This window comes from Ictidomys tridecemlineatus, chromosome 6 (genome assembly GCF_052094955.1).
Source record: "Ictidomys tridecemlineatus isolate mIctTri1 chromosome 6, mIctTri1.hap1, whole genome shotgun sequence".
NCBI lineage: Eukaryota > Metazoa > Chordata > Mammalia > Rodentia > Sciuridae > Ictidomys > Ictidomys tridecemlineatus.
In genome coordinates, this window is record NC_135482.1 from 90,381,919 (window position 1) to 90,404,790 (window position 22,872).

Here is a 22,872-nt window from a genome sequence, read left to right on the forward strand (position 1 = left end):
AAAGATGTCAAGAATTTGGAAATATGGGAAATGTAGGGAGTTACAAGGTTGCTTTATTGACTATGATTTATTATAGATATTTATAGTATAAATATTCATATTAATATGGGTGATTTTGGATATTCACAGGAAGCATGGAAAAAGAGAATTATTGTTATGTAAATGAACTGGCAGACATTTTATGAGAAAACAAAAATAATTCAAATGAACATACCCATCCACACCAAAAAATATGAAATCATGTGATATTCTATTATTGTTTTATAAATGCTGTGCAACTTTGGGCAACTTGTGCTGTGTTTCATTAGCATTGAGATTCCTTCATTAGCCCTTGAGAATTTTAATAGGTAACTAAGATAATTTTAGTTCATTTCTTACATATTTGCTTTTCATTATCTGGATAATATAGTCTTTCCAGTCCAATCTAAAATTGGATGAGCCATAAGAAACATTTTTCAGATCATAGTAATAAAACATGTAGAAAGATATATGTTTTTAGAAATCAACTTCGTATGAATTCTAATTCTCCTTTAAATCATCTAGCTAGTTAGAAGTCATATAGCCAGTGTTACCTGATTTGTTTGGCTTTTTACTTATTTTTTTTTTACTTGATTTGGGGGGGTCTACCAATCAGGTGAAGAATTTGTTTACAAGTAATATGTTACAATATGGGGAAAAACCCTCTCAAAATCCCAACTGTACATTCAAGAAATATTATATTTGAACTGGAATGTTCAATTCTAATTTTAATTTATTTTATGCTTCATACTAGTTATATGATTTTACATAAATGAGTTTATCTGCATATAGTTTAGGTTACTTGTCTCAAATCTAGCATTAAAAGGATATTATACATTTGAAAATGTTAAATCAGGTATGTGGAAAAAAATTAGTACATAATAGTTAAGACTCATTATAAGCTATTAATTTCCTGTTCCAACCTTTATAGTCACAACTAAGGTTATTTATGTTGTCAACAAATATTTGCAACATAATATATATGGAAAATAAGAGGAACCCTGGATCAAATGAATTACATATTTTAAATTCTCCCAAGTGATTTCTTTCTACTCTCTTACTGCAAGCAGATTAACAAGTTATTCAGAAATAGCTACTGAGATTTCATAATCTAAAATATCCCTACAAGAAAACTACTTACTTATGAGAGCAGAAAAGCAGGAACATAAACTGAGAAAAAGGAATCTTGATTAGATGTTCAAATATCAGATAATTTAAATATAGGATTTTTTTTCTTATCTGAGTGTATGAACTACTCAATTCTAGAGAATTCTACTTAATAATCATTCAAATGATTGATAATCCAAACAGGGATGATCCAGGGGCTTATATGTTAAGTCAGCATTATACAGCAAGAAGATATTCTGGATAATATTCTCCTAAAGGAATTGCTTTACACAACCTACAGGTAGCTGTTACGTGTTTCTGCAAAGCAGTGTTTAAATATTAGCTTTTTTCCCCCCCTCTGGAGGGAAAAAGAACATATAGAGGGACATTTCTAAAAATTTCATGTTTGTTATTCAAATTGTTTATACTCTGAAAAACTATAATAGGGTGCTTTCATTGTTGTACAAATATGTAACAAAAACCACCCCCCACAAACACTCTCCCAAGGAAGTGGGATGACTAGGTAAATATGTAAGTCTGTGATGATGAGAGTTTGTATCCCTAACACATTCTTCCCCAGGTTAACTTGCTAGGTTAATTCATCCCTGGATACTCATTCTTAAACTTCTTTTAATTGGCAATTGAGAGGTACTTCAGCAGACAGGCGAGCTGCAGATACCCTAAAGACAACAAAAGGGGAAAAGTTAACAAGGGGTTCTGAGGCACTGCGACAAGGGTGACAAGGTTTGTTAAGCAGGAATAAAGGGGATGAGCATTGCAGGAGGTATTATGGATTGGCAGTCTCTTCACAAAGGTCAGCCGCTTCCTTTTATAATTGCTTCCATTCATTTCAATGCAGTTTGCTAGAACACTCTGAGGCCAGAAGCTGTCTAAAGGCACACTGGTTACTTCCCTTTTTGTTAGCAGTATCTTTTTCATTCAAAATAACTGTCCTTTAGTATGCTTAAAAGGAAACAAATAAAACATTTTTAAAATTTGTGTCAAAATTCTCTTATAAATCTCTAGTAAATTTTGTTTTGATTTATTTTTGGAAAAACAGGAGATGACTTGACCCACAGAGAAAATCCCTATTATTTAAAAATACTCTAGTAAGCACTTAAAGCACTTTTGGAGCAGCAGAGGCATAAATATCACAGCTTTTGGAACATGGAAAGTGACCAAGTATTGGAGAATAAGATATCAAAATCATGGCATTCCTAATGGTTTTTCTTTTCAAATTGTTTGATCTGATTTTTTGGTTCGTTTATTTTTATTTTTTAAAATACATTCAAATTGATTCATCTTAAGTTACCTTAAATTGAGTTACAGAAAAAAAATATTTATGGCTAGGTGCTAAAATTTTCAAATAAATTTGGCTTATTTCTTTAAAATGTTTTGTTTAGTTTCATCATCCCAAACACAGAATTTCTTGGATGGGGCCCAGGAAGCTGCATTTATACAACCATCCCTGCAGCCTAGATGATTTTGATGCATCAGTTTTCTAGATAATTACAGCAGTAATAGATAAACCCCAAGAGACCAGAAGAAAATTCAGTTTCAAAGAAACAATAGCCTTTTTCTCCCTATTTCATAAATTCCCGAGGATAATGATATTGAAGCATAAGTATTTCTTAACTTTATTTTTGGTAAAATTCTTCTAAGTCATTATGGTATGTATAATTTGTGTTTTAGCTTTCAAAATACCTGCTATAATCAAATTAAGAGGAGAAAAAAAGTTTATTTTGGCTCACACTTTCAGAATTTTCAGCATATGGCAAGTTAGCTCCATTGCTTTTTGACCTGTGGCAAGGCAGGGCACTATGATAGGGAGCACATGGTAGATCAAAGCTGCTATTTCATGGTGGCCATGAAGCGAAAAAAGAAGTGGGCTGGGTTTCCAAATCCCATCCAAGGGCACATTCCTAATGACCTAATTTCCTTCCATTAGGCCCTTGCCTCCTAAAGTTTCTATTCTTCCCAGTAGTTCCATCAGCGGGCAACCAGGTCTTCTGCATGTGGGCCTTAAGAGATTTAAAATGTAACCCATAACAACTTGGAAAATCCTTTCAGTTCTGGATGTGTCTATTGTAACAATTAAGACACTGTCTTGGGTGCTTAAAAAACATCATAGAGGATAAACATATGTGGTTTTATAGGAAAGAAGTAAAAGTTATAAAATAGATTTATCCTAAATATGTAAAGCTATTTTTTTCTGTACTGATTCTCAACAAAAATAGAAGAAATTACAACCAAAAGATAACACTTCTTACAAATCATATTTTTATGAGTTCTCAGTTGTGTACACTTTATTATTTTTTTAAAATTTTTGGTCCTATATCCCTCTTCTCCCATCTTATTGAATCCAGCAACTCCAATTTCTCTTTTACAAGTATTTAATAGTTTATGTATCCTTGTCTGAACAGAAACTTTTGCAAATCATCGCCCATCTTCATAAATTGTTATTTTTTGGGGGGGACGATTTAAGGAATACTACCCTTTTCCATCCACAGATATAGCCACAAACTAACCATATGACTTAATCTCACTCAATCAGAAACCATTAAGAAGTTGGATTCTTTTCTAGAGGCAGGGGAACCCTTGAAAGTCTGATTTTAAGCAGCAGCCTAGACAGTGTGTGAACCATATGGTTTCAGATCCTTGTCCTTCACGTGGTTCCTGCTGCTCACCCTTCAGAGTTCCTTTGGCTTCTGCCAATTTTCCAAACTCTATTTGTCAGCTTCCTCTAATTTTCTGTGCAAATTTTCTTGCATTGATTCTCTTATTATTTAAGAATACTCAGTCACCCCCTCCCCCATTAACTTCCCCCCTTTTGCTGTCTTTAGGGCATCTGCAGAACACCTGTCTACTGAATTATCTCTCAATTGCCAATTAAAAGAAGTTTAAGAATGATTATCCAGAGATGAATTAACCTAGCAAGTCCCCAACCCCTTACCATTCATTGTTTCTTTTCATTGATAAAATCATGCCTGGCTATAAATCCCTAAATGATTTCAAATTGTATACAATTTAAACATAGATTTGTATACAATTTAGAAATTATTCATGATAATCCCAACAGTGATACATTATGAAGGCATTAAGAGTTAAATGAAAAAAAAAAAACTTAGCATTACACCAGAAATTTGAAAGGAAAGTCATGAACATACAAGAATTATCTCAGTATGAATTTCAGAGTTGTTATGGTTTAGATATTAGGTTTCCCCCAAAAGTTCATGTGTGAGACAATGCAAAAAAGTTTAGATGTGAAAGAATTGGGTTATGAGAGTCTTAACCTAATCAACGCATTAATCTCCTAATAGAAACTATCTGGGTAGTAACTGTAGGCAGGTAGGGTGTCTTTGGAAGAGGTAGGTCATTGGGGGTTGTGACTTTAGGGCTTATATTTTATCCTTTGTGAGAAGTGCTATCTCTCTGCTTCCTGGTGCTGTGTCCTGAGCAGCTTTCCTCCACCACACATTTCCACCATGATGTTCTGCCTCACCTCCAGCCCAGAGTAATGAATATGGCCATCTATCAACCAAGACCTCTGAAACCATGAGATCCAAATAAACTTTTTCTCCTCTAAAATTATTCTTGTCATGTCTTTTGGATACAATAAGCTCACTAAAACAAGAGTACACAACTATATCAAGGAAGCATCCCCACTGATTTTGTCTTGCATGGATTATCACATTTTAAATAAATGGTTAAAAATCAAGTAAAGTGATAAATTATCTGGAGCTCAGTTTTGCAAATATATCAGTGAGTGAAACTTGCGAGTGACTTTTATAATCAAATTTTAAAATTTTATGAAGAAAGCTCTCTTAGGTATGCAAAAACAAGAATTGAAAAATGTGAAAAATGAAGAAACTAATGGACATGACCACAGGTACATAATTATTTTTCAAAAATGTGGCCTGTAGTGTACTGAAAGCTTTAGAAAGAGAAAGGGAAATTTAATAAACAAATAGGAAACTGAAGGCCACTGCAACTCTGAGCATTGTAACTTCAGCTAATACGCTGCTATGTATGACCACACCCAATAAGTACCACTATGCAACTAGAACTGGCAGGTCAGCAGGTGGAAATAGTTAAACTTTTACTTAGTTATCGTGAGTAAGTAAGTAAAAAGACTCCTTTATCAATTTCATTCCATTGTGGCTAATCTCATGTCACAAGAAACTTCCAATGCTATAGCATGTTGGGATTATAATTGGACAAATAATATCACCCATATTGGGTATTTTATAATGTATACTGGAAAATAATGATAATGATGGTGGTTAAACGGAGGTCAGTCATAGTGAACTAGATGTATTTCAGCAGATATAAGAAAAGGCAATTGAGTACAAAAGTACTGAATTTGATTTCTAGCCAGATAGATTCCACCATAAATTTTAAAAACAAACAAAAAATTCTGTTACATATTCTTCAATAAGCACTTGTTAGTGATAATATTCCATAACCATATGTTGAACAAATGGATGAATATATAAAAAGAATTTGAAGTAAGAAGAAAATAATTAATTTTCTGAGTGTAATAGTCATCAGTGTATTCATAAAATATATCTGGGCATCCTCCATTCTAGGCAATTGTTAGAATTTCATTTTCTTGACCCATTTCAGGTTAGATATGACCTTGAGACTTGCATTGGCCAATGAAATGTAAAATATTGTGTCAGTTCTTAGTAAAAAAATTTAAAGTCACAAACCACTGTTATTACTATGGAAATGTTAACATTAAAATTATACATTGAAATGAAGCTTCAGTTAACCAAATCTATTTTTTTTTTTTGATACCAGGGATTGGACACAGGAGTGCTTAACCACTGAGTAATGTCCCCAGCCCTTTTTATTTTTTTTTATTTTGAGTCAGAGTCTTGCTATGTTGCTTAGGACCTCACTAAGTTGCTAAGGCTGGCTTTGAACTTGTGATCTTCTTGCCTCAGTTTCCCAAGACACTGGGAATACAGGTGTGAACCACCATGCCCAGCCAGTCAACCTAAATTCTTGACTGTTATAAAACATAGTAAAACCTTTATCTTATTCACAGAAGACATTTATGATGAGGAAGGAAAAAAAAACATATTTTGGATATTGTTACTATACATGGACCTAGCTATGTTCACTGGTACATGGGATTACCATTAAACTTAAGTGAAATAATCAAGGTAAAAATATATTGTTCATAGTAAATAGTCAAATTTTATATAATGCTTTTGGTGTTGTAAATCTAAAGAAATCTAACAATAAAACTGACCTATGTAATTTGGCAGAACTTACTCTGAAAGAAATCAAGAGGTAGTCAGAAAATGACTAAAACAAAGAGTGAGCAAACATGTTCTGTTTGCTTTTTAAGCAAAAGGAATTTCATGTTAATAAATTCTGTAGAGCCTTAAATAAAGTTTTAGGTTAAAATGGGCATGGGCGCATGTGATTTTTGACCAGAAATTTAAGAAGTAGAATAAAATTATCATTATTATTAAATTAAATTTTATTTCCACTATTTATAACAACATAATAAAATAGGGTATGGAATATATCCACACACACAATATTGTGCAATATGGAAATATAGGCTCATGAATCAGCATAACAACACATTTATCTCTTCAAGAACAATGGGAAAAAAAATTTCTAGTAGGATAATTTCTGAATTGAGTAGAAAAAATATCTTTGTAAATTCTCAAACTAATAGAATTGAAGCAAGGGGAGGTTAATGTAGAAATAAAGATATGAAGAAGCAAGAATAATTTGGATTTAAAACTATGTATGGAAGTGCTTTGGAAAGTGGGGCCTAGAACAAAATTCCTTAGCAATATCTTGCAATGGAAGGTTTTTAAAAATTTTGTAAATTTCTGTTCAATGTACAAATCTTAAATCAGAGAATAACATTGAAAGTATTTTTGTTCATTATCAAAGTAATGGGTAAATCAATTCTGCAATAAAATGGTAATTGCCTATTTTTTGGTTCCTACAGATGCCATATTCTGTGGTAAGTTCTTATGCTTTATCACAACTTTATAAACAGTGATGCAGTGTTCTTATTATTCTTGTGATATTAAACAAGCAACTGGGGCTCAGAAAATTTAAGTGACTAGACCACAATTATATAGTTCATAAATCATATTACTAGGATTTAAAATAAGGTAAATCTATTCCCAAACTAGATATTATATTAGTCCCTTCAGTATATTTTATCATCCCTTCTCTGTTTGAACAATTCAAACAATAGGGAGCTTACAGTCTCACAAATAACGTATTTCTATCTGCAGAAAACTGATAAAAAGTCATTCCTCATATTGAGCCAAATCTGGTTTATCTGAATATGCCACCCATGAATTGGCGATACCATTCAAATTGAGTCTGATCTATTGTATGTGTAAGAACTTCAAATATTTGGATGTAGCTATAAAGTCTGAGCTAAATCTTTTCTTCTTCAAGGTAAAATGTAGGGTTGCTAATATGATGAGGCTAATACTCAATTAAACATTCCAGGAGACCCTTTTATGAAAATGCTTCCGTTTTTCCTTGTACTTTTAAGTTTTATTGACTAGGAATCCACAGTATGCCCCAGCTTTGGTCTAATCAGTGGATTATAGGTCTCATGCCTGTTGGTTCCATGTTTGTGCAATCCAGAACTATCAAAAAGAAACAGAAAGTAGCTACTCAGCCAGCGTTGTTTTCCTCCCCATCCTTATCTGTCTCTGCTTTTAACAATCAAAAACAAAAGCATATTAAAAACAACAACAGGAAAAATCTATACAGTTGGAGAATGAGACATCAGACATCAGAATTTTTTTTAAGATTTAGGAGAAAGTAGTAATAATTACTGCAATCGTTCAATTGCTAATTTCATTAGAGGATTTCACAGGATTCCATATGCAAACCCCTGTGATCAGTCAACTGTTTCACTCACTTTACTCTAATCATGATATTGCAAATTGACTAATATAAATGATTGTTAGTATTTCCTCCCCATAAAAAATAATTAAAGTAGCTCCTAACTTGAACTCTTCAGTCTGACATCATTCTGATTGTTTCTTGATTATCCAAATAAAAATGATGAAGACATTAGAATATTATGTTATAAATTATATTTCTTATTTAGGTAAATTTTCCAAAGGAAAATGCGATTGATTAAGAAGTTAAAATTTAAATACCAATGAGAATTATTATTTTATTCTAACATTCAATATTTTCTTCCTGAAAACCATGGAGGTAGAATGAAGCAGTACATTCTATATATATTGAGGATTGTCTCTGGGATAAACTGAAATAGCCATAAGAGTTTTAAAGTTCTTTTATTGTTTCTCATTCTCTACTTTAAAGGTACTATTTCCCAACTTCTTTCAAGCTCCCATAATGTTTTTTTTTTCTTTCCTTCTTATCAGAACATATTTTTAGTAGTAAAGCTAAAATTCTTTGTTTGGTAGCAACTGAATAATAAATGTTTTCATCATTATTTGCATTTTATCACCCATCAAAATATGAAGATAAAAGATTTTTAAAAAGTATCTAGATCACAGCAATCAATAAATTGGATGGGGGAGCAATCTCAAAGTTAATCAATTTCCACAGGTCATTTAAAATTGTGTCCTTATTTCCCCCAATAGTTCCACATAGTTTTAGCATATCACAAAGAAAAGCAAAATAAGAAAGGTTGAAATTTTCTAATTTCTCCATCTTCAGTTAATTTTGTGAAACAGATTTGCTCAAATAAAATCTACCAATATTAGTGATTGCAATTGTGCTTTATCAATCCAATAGAAAGAATTTCCCAATAGGGCTTTCCAGTCCAATTTCATCCTTACTTCAAGTCAAAAGACGCTGTGTATGATCATTCCCCATGCACATTTTTCTGACCATGCTGGATTTATTTTATGATGAATAAAATAAGCCAAAAAAAAAAAGAAAATAAAAAAACATAAAAAAGTCTAGAAATCATGTAAGAGAGTGTTCTCTATGTATATGTATTCCCTTGATCCTATAAATTTTTGAGAAAGAAAATATCTAAAAATATTTTCATTATTTCAGTTGAGGTAATTTATTATTTTATAGTGTTAACATGTTCTAAATCCATTGTTATGCTAAAATCAATTCTTTATTGATTCCATTCCTTTACTAGGCTACATAAGCTACTTTTCGTATATTCAAAATTTGAATATGTGCAGAAAATACATTAGCTATGGCACTTGCCCATTTAGATGTCAGAAGAAGTTCTGTGTGTCCACTAAATTAAAACATCCTAATCATTGGCTGTCAAGCCTTAGAGAATTTGGCACTGCCTCATATTTCAGTTTATGACAGCTCACAGAGGGCACACTATGAACTGCTTTTTTTCTGCTTAGGACCCAATTAGGAGTGACAAATGCAGGAGTTTTAATATCCCAAATACAAATATGTGATATTAAGCACATGTCTAGAGGTGAGGTCACTAACTACTTTTCCAACCTTCAACATCCTAAAACAGGAGAGTCATGATTTGCTTTGGCATTGTTATGACTCTAGATCTAGAAATCAAAATATTGATTTTTTAAAAGTAGAAATGGGTCCTTAAAGGTAGATTTTTCTGAAAATTGGCAAGAATGTGATAGACTTCTGTGAAAAAAAATGAACATGAAGACTTAATTTCTTTAAGAGCATTGAAGAAAAATAGTAAATATTAAGTGGCCCAGGAAGAAAAAAATGTCTGTAAAGGGAAGAATATTATTTGATTGGTATCAGAGATTTTGAAGGCAGATATGTTTAAAAGATTATAGAAAGCAAACAGACTTTGAAACTTAAAGGTAGACATAACCAGTATATCTACATCTTGCCATTAAAGAGCCAACACTTACTCACTTGGATGCCTTAGAGAATTCTGTGATAAAGAAAGAAAAAAGAACTAACAACGTAATCCTTGATTAGAAGTAATGTTAAAAATAACTGTGATGCACTGTATCCAAGCAGGATTATTATAGATAGATGTGCTTCTTTATCAGGCCATAGTGCCATCATTGAACCCAACTATCCATCTTCTTACAATACTTCCCTGTGTCTCCAAGGAAATAATCTGTAACTTCAGGCAGTTAAGGAAAAAAAATAGTAATTTGAAGAAGATCAAAATAATCCACATTGTCACATATTATGAATCATGAATTTTGTGATTGGTAGATTTTGTAAGCAGTGATAACATCATGATGATATATGTATTCCCTTTAAGACGTCTTATAAACTTGGAGCCTTTGTGCAACATAAGCAAAGACATCTTAAAGATGATCTAAACTCTCCAGTTCTAACACCGTGGATTTTCTGCCTTGAAGTCTGATATCCTGTTTGCAGTATAAATCCTGTAAAAATCATGGACTTCCCAGTAGTTAGTTCTCTTACCTGCCACCCCAAGCCACTGAGGATACTGATTACTGAGTTTATTACAGTACTTACTTAAGTGTTATCATTTCAGTCAATTCTCTGTTATTCATGAGCTGATTATCTGGGTAGTAGATTACCTCTGTTCCTTTTTCTCTTCCCCCTTTCGTCTACTACCTGCTCAATGCCCATTCCTGTGCTCGTTAGCATTTCCACCAGTAGGTGAGCAACAGAAGGAAGGGGAAATGAAACCCAAATTCATCAATTTTATTACTTGTTAGCAGCCCTTATAAAGGTTTGGTAGAAGAAGAAAATTCAAAATAGTTGTTGGAATTAGGTTTGGGGATTATCTATGGCTTTTATTTATTCATGTTCTCTCTCTTGTCTATTAGCATAATCTATGTCTGTTGCATAGTACAATTATCTTGAATAAAAATGTGCTCTTAGTAGAGATAGCTACATTTTATTAATAAAGCTGTGTATAGTCTGTAAAACACATTGGGAGCTTGATGATGGTGGTATAAATATACATGTAAAATATTATGATTAAAAGTGACTACTTAAATAATGTTGGTAGTATTTAATAATTGATATTTGCAACATGGAGAAAGAACCATCCAATGAAATATGCAATATTTAAAGTTTTAGACCTGCAGGTTTTCATATTTTCTAGTTTCTAGTGCTTTCTAAGCAGTCAAACCACTATAATTTGCAATTTATAACATACCAAAAGGTTTAAGCTCAAAACACTGGAGACATCATGTCTCTTTTTCAAAGAAAATCCAACACACTGATTCCCTATAGATGGTTTAGATCTATAATCTGACATGATCCTTTGTCATCATCACTTGGCCCCCTACCCCTGAGTTGGTGAGGTATCCCTACCTCGATGTTTTGAGTGCCAGCATATAGTGCAGCAAGAGACTCTATTCCAATGATGAAAAAAAAAAATAACCCTACCTACACATTTCTAAGCTTTAATAAGTAAAAGTTCTCTGGAATCTCTCATCCCACATCTAGTGATATGGTATAACAATCATTAGAGTATTATTATTAGAGAAAAAAAATAGACCACTTTTTTACAGACAGGCCAAACTATTAATTCATATTAGAATTTTAAAGACTTTTATCTTAAATAATTCTTGAGACCATGAAAATGTCATGTTCCTGTCAGAGAAGCAGTGGCGTCGTCAATAAATATGTGCTAAGTACATTTGAATTAATTGTGATGGCCTATGATATTGCTATTTTTCTCAATAATAATTATTAAAAATTAGCACTACTCAGTAATAATTTTCCTAAGTATTTCTGAATTTATTCTCACCTGTGATGGATAGGATGAAACAACTAAAAGCATAGGAAAAATGGGAGAGAAAGAGTTACAGAGGTAATATTCTTATCATAGGTATGTTTTCACATTAACCACAATGTGATTAATTGAAGAAGATCAAAGGTTCATACTTCAGTCATCATGTAAATGCATTACTGTCTAAAAATTACTTATGGCATACCAGAAAATGACCAAAGATAAAGTAGACTAGAGGTAAAGTTGTAAGGTAATAGGTATGTAATTTTCATTTCATTGAAAGATTCTCTATAAAATTTCTCATGTATTTCATAAAGGCAGATGGTATACACACTTGGAAGAGAGCTCTGCAATATTTTTTTTCTGAAATATACCCCAAACTCCACTCCGGTTGTCCCACCAAACCATCAGTTGCAATTTCTAGCAACAGTCAATGAAAATATTATGCTTGCTTCTTGACCCCAAATAATGTAGTTTGCCAAAATTGTGTAGCCTTCCAGGTATTCATGTTGCATTGGGAAAGAAATGGTTGTAGCATGTTAGAGATTGAGGGACACAGATAATTCAGAGTGTAGTCAGTGGTGGCAGGAAAATTCTGCAGTGCTGAGACAAGGCAATTGTTCCTATTTTCTGCAGAATTCTTTTAAGATCCAACTGATAATCCTCTAGCCCTTTTACTTCCTCAGACATATGTGGGTCATATTGACATACAGTTGTCTGAATACTTGACCTAGTAAAAAAACATGAGGGAAAAAAAAAGGTCATTTGGTTTCTGAATCTCTGCTAAAATGGAACCTTCATTTGAGCTGTGCAATGGTGGCTGGTATGGATGGGAAAGGGGATTAAGATTGCCTTCTTAGTGAAAGTATTCACTTACCACTAAAGTGGGCACCACAGCCATATGAATGAATTTCAAGATTCAAAATAAAATCATCATGACTGTGGACCAAAGAAGCTTCAGGATCAAACATCAATGGAATGATATTTTAAAACTCCTAGGACTCCTTTGGTCTCAACAGTATCATTTGGGTTCATAGAATTGGAAATATCTTGGCAGATGTTCTCACTATAGGCATCAGTGAGTATTGTGGATAATATGGTACTTCCACAGGATGGCATCATTGTAAAAGAATAAGATGCAAGTTTGTATTTCCCTCCTTAATGGGGCGTGCTGTTGTGATTCTGCAAGATCACCCGTATTTATACAGGTCACTTACTACCTGGAGAAGACAGGTCTCAGCCAGGAGCTACTACATTCTTTGTCCTTGTTAGATTGCTTTGACCAATGAGATCAGCTCCAGATGGCTACAAAATTATCAGGCTGAGGACTTCTATGGGAAGGATGGCCTTTGCTGTCAACTGCTATTCTAGCTTCAGTGACAAGTTCACCTTTATGCAGTTTTGGTGTCTTCATCCTATAAAGGACATAAAAGACGAAGTACTTGAGGAAAAAATGCCTACTTTATCTGTTACCTCTGAAATTTTCAAATTTATCAATGGAATGAAAAACTTCTGAAAGCCAGGGCATATCTTGTCTGGTTACTGCTGAATTCCCAGAGATAATAATAATGCCTGGCAAAAGTGACCTATCTAACAATAATAAAGAAAATCTATTGAATGAATGAATGTTGAAACCATCCCCAGAGGGAAACATCAAAGAGTGATGGGTTTCCTTAAGTGTAATATCATATTTCAAAGGTACAATCCCTGTTTCTTCTGAATATAATGTAGGTGGTTTTGGCCAGAACATGATCTTTAAAAAAAAATAAGCCATTGCAGGAGTATCACAAGATCAAGGTTAGCCTCAGCAACTTACTGACACCCTGATCAAAATTTAAAAGGCTGAGGATGTAGCTCAGTGGTTGATCACTCCCAGGTTTAATCCCTAGTACCACAAAAATAGATAGATAGATAGATAGATAGATAGATAGATAGATAGATAGATAAACTGTCAATCTGCCTTTGTGTGTATACTTTTTATGATGTTCACCTTTGAAGCTGTGCATCCTTTTTTGGTTAGATGTGTTTGTTTTGATAGGGTATGTTCAAGTTTTATCAGATTAAGACCAAATCAAATGAGTAATTAATAAAATTCCTATACATGCTAAGTGTCTCTCCTTTCCTGAGAAGATGGTTGTTTTTGTAGACAGAATAGATAAGTGAAGGATAAAAAAGATTTGTATCATACTCTTCCCTCACTGAAAACTAATCTATGATCTATCTTTGACTTCAGTTTTATTTTCTCAGTGTGAGGTGCTTGGTTAACTAAGCAAAGGTTCCTCATTGTGAAGGGCCCTCCAGAACTATGCATATTTTCCTTTTCTAACAATGCTTAACTGGGAAGACTGGGAGATTTTTCACAGGAACAATGACCTTCTCTGTTGACTTCCATAATTCGACAGGAATTGGCAAATAACTGAATATTTCTTCAATTTACTACATATAAGATTTTTGAAGCTTGTTATATTTAAGAAACAATGCTAATATAATCTTAGTCTCACTAGAAATAGACATGGTGGCAAATGTCTACAACATAAATTATTTTTAAAAAGCACTTAGCATAATCGCAATAGAATTAAGGAATAACATTTTAGTTTGGTGTAAGTTCTCATGAGAGGTTCCAGGAATGCTCATAATAGACTCTGAAGATTTGGTAAAGACAACATAATTCATTTAGATGAACATTTAGGAATGGCCATTTCTCTAAGATACTAAGCCACTTACTTCAGCAATATAATAAAGGGAAATTTAACAACTGCTCTCAGGAAATTTCATGGAATATATAATGGAGGAGATGGACACATATAAATATCATTATAACAGCATGAATTAGAGGCCACATAACAGTAAAGAGGAGGAAATTAATTCTAACATGAAGATTAACAAAAAATTTATGGAATATTCACCTGTTCACTTATTCAGTCATTCATTTAATTATTTATGCAACAAAGTATAAGATAGGTAGAATTTTTAAAACCCTTAAAACTATGATAGACATAATGGAACTTACATTATAGTCTGGAAAAATTTTAACAAATAAATAATAAAACCAACCAGTGATTAAAATATGCTCTTCTGGCAAACAAATTTGAATTTCAGAGATATATTAAATTTATACATCCTTGAAAGAGAACCTACCATTTTTGCTGTGTTATGGTCAACAAGGAGGAGCCAACCTTTGAAATCCCAGAGTAAAAAGAGTCTTGTGGGCAAAAGAAATATCTTGCTCATATGCATAAGGAAGTCAAGGAAGAGACCAGTTTATCTAGAGCAGAGCAAGAAAGAGGAAGAGTGGTCCAGGGGTGAAACAGGACAGAAAAGGAAAAAAATCACACAAGACTTTATAAACTGGAATCAGAACCCATTCCAAGTATTACAGGAAAACAATGAAGAATTTCCAACAGGTGTTTTCATGGATCCTCTTCGCTTCTGTGTGACACATGGAGTAACAGACAAGGTTTCACAGTGGTAAGGCTACTTGCGTGGTCCAAAATAAAAACAACTTTTTAGAAATTTCCTACGGGGAAAGAAAAGAAGTGAATTAAATCATAATACTTTAGAGTTGCCAAGTTGATACAAGGATCATGACTGGGTAATGGAAGTGTGGGGATACTTAGTCTAACCTAAGGATTTCAACCAGGTAGACAAGAAAACGTGACTAAGAGAGGTAAGGAGGTTGATTGAAAGGGGTTTGCCCTACAAGAATGGACAAGGCTAACATGAATAGGGTGAGAGTGAGATCACATTGTGATTATTAGAAATTCTTAATGATGATATTGAAGGAGGTAAATGTGATTGTCTTCTAAATCACTGTTTTGCTAGAGAATTGATTAGTTCATAATATTGGATTATTAAGGAATGACTTAATTCAGGAATAAAAATAAATTGTTAGAATTCACATATTGGCACTTATTTTCCTGTCTATGAATGAGCAAGTCTCACAGCAAGAAACCAGTGAGATGCAGGCATTAGCCCCAAATCCCATACTCTCATCTTGTAAAACCCAGAGAAAAGAGATCTGTTTGGTGACTTCTATAAAATTCACTGTTTCTCATTGTCTTAGGTTGGGTCGATTGCCTGCTCCTGTTCCAGTCACTGTCCTGAAAGTAATAAGAGTAGCTTGATTGCTCCAGGCTAAGGCACCTGCTTACATACCAGGGAAAAGTGTACAAATCCCATCCAAACAACATGTGATGAAAGTGGGAATACATCACACCACCCACAACAGCATCAGTGTGTTCCTATCACAAGAATGGTGAATGGGTTCTGGATGATCAAGCCATGAATTCTCCATCAAATGGAGAATTGCAAGCTGTGCAAATGCATAGGGATTTGAATTTGTTCTTAAAAGGTTACAAGGATGCCCATTTATTGATCCACTTTTTCCATAGTGGAGCCAGGAGAGACTAGCTAGCAAAGTCAGTATGTCTGGAAATGGTCTTGTACACTATATTTTAGGAGAAGCACACACACGATAGTTTCTAAGATTCCTGATGTGTATTTTAACATTCAAACATATTCCCTTATAGTATCAAAAAGTAAGATCTATGCATAAAGAAGATATTTTAAAACTGAAATAAAGTGGAAGATTTTAGAACTGAAATAAAATGGAAGATTTATATTTTTTTACAAAACCATGCACACGCATATGAAACTAAATGCAAATATTTCAAAAACTTCTGTATAAAGAAAAAATAATAATTTGGTTATAATATTATATTACTTTTGTAACCAGAGACATGTCTACAATAAAATAATTCTTGAATGGTAATCATAAAGTATATACTAGAATTCAAACCATAGAAAGAAAGCAGTGAGACAAAAATTGACACCAAACAAAGTAGAATTTAGGGGAAAACCCACATTAAGATAGAGAAATTTAATGTTTATAAAAAGGTTAATTCAAAATGAAATAAAATTTAAAGATGATCAGTGACTTTTTCCTGTAGAACAAAATCACTTCTAAATGTAGAAAATATATTTTAAAAGGAATACTTGGTAATGCTACAAAAAGCACAAAAATACTAAAGCATTTTATTTTATTATTCTGGACTTCCAAAAATCAACAGGGACAACAATGATAACAATAAATCTATGGAGAATTTTATTCACATCATAAGGAAAATTGAGGCATGCTAGATGCAACTGCCTGTGATGTAGGAGACCAGCTGGACCAAGCAGTACACAGAATAAATCACCTGGGAAGGAAGAGGCTATGGAAACAGGTACTTGAGGAGTAAGGGCTTTGAAACCTCTCTCACATATCAGGAATCTAAAAATTCATCTTCATAGCCAGAGCTGGACGTAAGGTCAGGAGAAAAAGAAATAATAAGACTTGAATCTTTTACCTCTGGTTCATCTTTAGACCACAAGCAAATGGAAAGTGAGGGCTGAGTCCGGGCTGTTAAGGCCCTTGGTAAGGATGAAGGAGCACAGCAACGTATTAACAGTCTGAATTGACTCAGGCAGTATGCACATTTTTTTTTTCCCAGAAACTTAAGGAAATCTTGGTCAAACCACTAGCTGTTACTTTCAGAAACAGGAACTTCTGTGGCTGCTCATAAAACATAATATAGTTTTACATAGGTAGTTTAGGAAAGTTACTAGACCAAGAACATCAGTCCATCAAGAGCAGCAACAACAAACCCTGGGGAAGAGGGAAATCTGATTTCAAGATTTTACACATAATATTCAAACTTCCTGATTTTAAAAAAAACAACATGTAAGACATTCAATGAAATAAGAAAGTATGACATGTGCACAGGAAAAAGGAAATAAAATTTTAAAAGGTCTCAAAGACAAAAGGCCCAGTCATTGGATATTCTACATATATATCCATTACATTGACTTCCCTAAATGCACTCAAAAACTTAAAGGAAGCCATGAAGAAACAGAGAAATTATGAAAAAGAAACCAATAGAAATTCTTGAGCAGAAGAGCACAATGACTAAAATGAAAAAGTCACCAACAAGTAACAATGGCAAATCTGGCAGGGAGAACAGTGAATCAGAATTGATGAGATAGGTCAGTTGAGATCATATGGCTTTAGGAATAGTAAAAAAAAAAGAAAAATGAAGAAAAATGAACAAATCCTAAGAGACCTGTAGAACACTACCAAGGGTACCAAGATAATGATAATAGGAGTCCCAGAAAGAAGAGAGAAAGAATGGCACAGAGACACTGGAAGAAATAAAGCCCTGAAACTTCTATATTTGATGGAAGACATGAATCAAGACAGATAAACAGGTCAATTAACTCTTAGTTCAGTAAACTCAGAGATCTACATTGACATAGATTATAATAAAATTGCTGAAAAACAGAGAATCTTGAAGCTGTAAATGAAGCACATCATAATATAAAAGGTATTTTCTATTTTGAGCAAGATGGCAGAATGGGAAGCCCTACGTCTTGGTGTGGTCAGGGAGACACTGATTGAACAAAAATATACAGTCCAAAAAGCTTTATGTGGATTTAAGAATCCAATTAAGAAGTTGTAGTACCTCAGGCAAGTCAAAAGCGAAGAATGACCTCACTGAAACAAGTAAGAAAATTTATTTCATTTTACTCTGATAACCCCTCATGCAAGCTGCCACAATTCATAAAAATTTGGAGAAGTTCCCAACACATGACTTACATCTTCATAAGGAAAAAGAAGACTAGAACTTACTTCCAATGCTCAAGGGATTCTTGTAGGTAGAAATGGAAAAAACTAGATAGGAAATTGGAGCCACATACAGAAATAAAGATCTCAGTAAATACATGGAAAATTATTAAAAGTAATATTGTAAAAATAGTTTGTAACTTCACTTATACTCTTTAAGATTTAAAAGATAAAAGCATTTCTTTAAAAAGTAATTCTTCTGAATGCCCTAGGTCTTGGTAATTATCGTACCTTTGGTTTATAACACCACATTTTTTCATATGTTTTCTTAAAAATACTAATGCATTTTAAAAATCATTAGTTTGGATTTTTGGACACACAAAATATGCAGATGTAATTTTGTGACATCAATAACCAAAAGCAGTGGAGATAAGATTCAAAGATCAGAGATTTTGTATGTTAATGAAGCTAAGTTGATATAAACTCAGATTATAATTTTAGAATGTTAAATATGATCCCTTTTATAAAATACACAGAAAATACAATCAAGAAGAAATGAGAAAGGTATGAGTGTTTCACTACAAAAATATTCAGATAATCACAAAACAAGACAAAAAATGTGAGAAATGAGGACAGAAACTGTAAGTCATATAAGAAACAATAGAAAAATGAAAGCAGCAAAGCCCTTTTTTTTTACCAATCTTAAAAAGAAGGAAAATTTTGACACATGGATTCATTTGGAGGACCTTACAGTAAGTAAAATAAACTAGTCACCAAAAGATAAATACGGTATGATTCCACTTATATGAGGTGATTACAGTAATGTTAATATTAGAAAAAATAGGTGAAATAGTTGTTTGCAAGAGTTATGGGGAGGAAATAGTGCAGAAGTATTTTCAAAGAGTGTAGAGTTTCAGCTTTGCAAAATGAAATAAATTCTAGAGACTGATGGTTGCTGAAGGATGTACAAGAGATGAATGTACTTTATACTAATTGAACCATACTTACAAATGGCCAACACAATAAATTTTAAACTATAAGGATTTTACCAAAATATAAAAGGAAAGAAACACACTGAGCCAATTAGGAATAAAGAAAAATTACCTCAACATAATAAACACCATATATGGAAAACTCACAGCTAACATACTCAATGAAACCTGAAAGCTTTTTTTTTTTTTAAGATCAAAAATAAGGCAAGAATATCCACTCTTGACATTTCTATTCACTATAGTACTGTAAGACCTAGACACAGAAATTAAGATAGAAAAAAATGAATAAACAAAAATACCCATCCAATGGGAGAGGAAGTTATCTCTTTTCAAGGATATGATCTTTTTATGTAGAAAACCCTAAAGACTCAACTGAAATACTACTAGAATTAATAAATAACTTAGGATAAATATCAACATACAAAAATCAGTTTTGTTTTTATATACTAATAATGAATATTCCAAATAGAAAACAAAAAATTCCTCTTACAATAATATTAGAAAGAATAAACACTTAGGTATAAACATTACCAAGGAGGTAAAGGACACTGAAAACAATGAAACACAGCTGAAAGAAATATTAAAAGACATAATAAAAAGAAATACATCCCACATTTATGATTTAATAATAAGGAATAACTATAAATCAATATCCACAACAAAAACCAAATAACTTAGTAAAAATATTGGAAAAGCTTTTTTGAAATATAAGAAAGATGTTTAGCCTAGGCCTGTACGTACAAATGGTGCTCATGTTACCACAGCTATTACCTTAACATATTGTTAAGATACTGGGGAAAAAGTTAGGATCAAACTAGTTCTGTCAATAATCTATAATTCACATTCTTAAAAGAAATTTTGAAAATCCCTTCATTTCTATTTTAGGATATGGAAACTCATTATACACGGTTTCATAAAGAAACACCCAAAGATTTTGCACATGGTTTAGTTGATTTATGGTAGCTTTAAATATTTGATGGTAAAATTTTGGCACTTTATTTTAGTGTATGTGATTTAATTTAAAGTACTGTTTTATTTAAGTGATGTTTTCCTTATTACACAAATATCCAAATTCTCCAAACATTAGTCTTAATTCCATAGTCTTATAAGACATGTCTTATTTTAAAATGTTTTTTTAAATGTTTCAATGTTCTGATTTTTCAGTGTGGAAATTCTGTAAGCCATCCAATATGTATAAAGTTTAGTCTCGTGAGAGAAAAAATAAGAATATCTTATATCTCTTAAGTTAGACTATTCTGCATTATCTTATATCTCTTAAGTTAGACTTATATCTCTTAAGTTAGACTATTCTGCATTCTGCTTTTATTGTTTTTTAACTTGCAGCTGATCTTCTTAATCATCTTTCCTCTTTCTGCAGTTGATGTTTCATATAATATCTGGACCACCATTCTTTCATTTTTTTCCCACAGAAAAATTTTCTACAGAAAAATTGAGCTCTAACTTTACTTTCTTAGGAGAGTTTTTCCTAGGAATAAGGAGGTGGGAATGTGTTGCTCATTGCCATATCCCCAAAAACCCTTTTGTGAATGTGGTTCACTGAAAGAAAAACCACATTTCCCAAGATGAATTATAACTTATCTAATCATGATCATGTCTGCCCCAAGTCATTTTCTTACATATTTGTTAATGACTTGAATTTCCCCCCATTCTCGTAATGCAAACAGATAACCTTAAAGTAAAAATGCTTAATTCCTGGTGGGATATTGCACAGTATTGTAACTATATATGGCAATTATATGATACATATTTCAAAAAGCTAGAAGAAAAAATTCTAAATGTTTTCAAATAAACAAACGGAACTGTTTTGAAAAGATAGATTTATTTGACCTTATTTAAACATTAAACATACATATATATATGGAAACATCATGTGGTACCCCGATAAAAATGTATAATGATTGCATTTTTATCCACCGTTTTAAAAAGTTTTAAATTAATGCCAGTGAAATAATCCTTAGGAAAGAATGGTATGTACTTTTCAACAAACATATTTTTTTTCAAAAAAATTTTAAATTGTTGATGGACCTGTATTTTATTTATTAATTTATTTATATGTGGTGCTGAGAATAGAACCCAGTACCTCACACATACTAGTCAAGTGCTCTACCAATGAGCCACAACCCCAACCCTCAACAAATATATTTTTGTGCTTGCTTTAAAATTTTTCTTTGAAACTTTGTTGAACTCTATTCTCCAATTCCTGAACTCAATCTTTTTTAAAAAATTATAAAATCAGTATACACTATTGAAAAAAGAAAACAATACAATACAATAAAATGGGCATTGAAATATCACTGTAATGCTGATGTCTCTGGCCACTATTGTTCTTCCCAAAGGCAAAAATAGTTACAACTCCTTGAATACATCTTTATATTCTCAGAATATCCATACATTTATTTATATTACCATTTTAAAAACGGTAATGAGCTTACATAGTGTTTTGTTCCTCACCTTTTTTTTTTGGCTTATTCTTATATGTTGGGTATCATTTCATCTCAACATTAAATCCCTAAGAATATGCATTTATTTTATCTCTAGTGATTAACGTGCCATGGTTCCCAACTTATTGCTACTACACATAGAAAAGCAATGCATGTCCTTCTACCTCTATTGAGCTCATGTACCATTAGAGCTGCAAGACAGCCCTAAGAAGTAGAATTGCTTGTTCAAATCTTAAGTGCATTTTACATTTTGATATATAATGCCAAAATAACTTAATGATTTTTTACCAATTTACATTCTATCACTGTGCTCATTCTGAGGATACAACAGTAGTAACATCAATCCTTTTGCAGCTCCTAAAAGGTAACAAATGAAGCGATTAGGAGAATGTACTCTGAATATAATGTCTGGATTTGAATCCTGCCTTTGCTACTTTATGACCTTGAACAATGTATTTAATCTTTTCTTACCTTAGATTGTTATCATTTGTAAAATGATATTATCCATAGAGGACTCACTCTTCAGGTTGCCACTAGAATTTTAATTGATGAATCTATATATAATGAGTATTAAAATAATGCATGTTGTCTAGTGAATACTTAAGATAAATTAACCATTACTAATCCAATCTAGAAGAGAGGCAGATCACATAAATCCAAATAAATATAAACTTGAAACTTATGATAATTATGAAGGAGAGGTACTTGTTGATTTAAGACCCTACAAAGTGGATCTTGCTGTGTCTCTAAAGTCAGAGGATTTTTACAAAGTGCTTGATGGTTCAGTGGAGACTAAGTTGGGTTAAACAGGTGAAGAACTGCAAGAAGAACAGTCTAGGAGGAGAAAATTATATGTAATGCTTTTGTTAAGGGAGTAACTGCCAGTATATAGAAATGATCTGAAAGACAGTCTTTTGCTAAAGGGAAAGGACATAGGTGAGCTTGTGTCAGATGAGCCTGTTGAGATAGGTAGAGCTGGTCACATATTTATCTTTCTACAAGGGAATTTGAAAGGTTTCAGAAGTCAGAGAATAA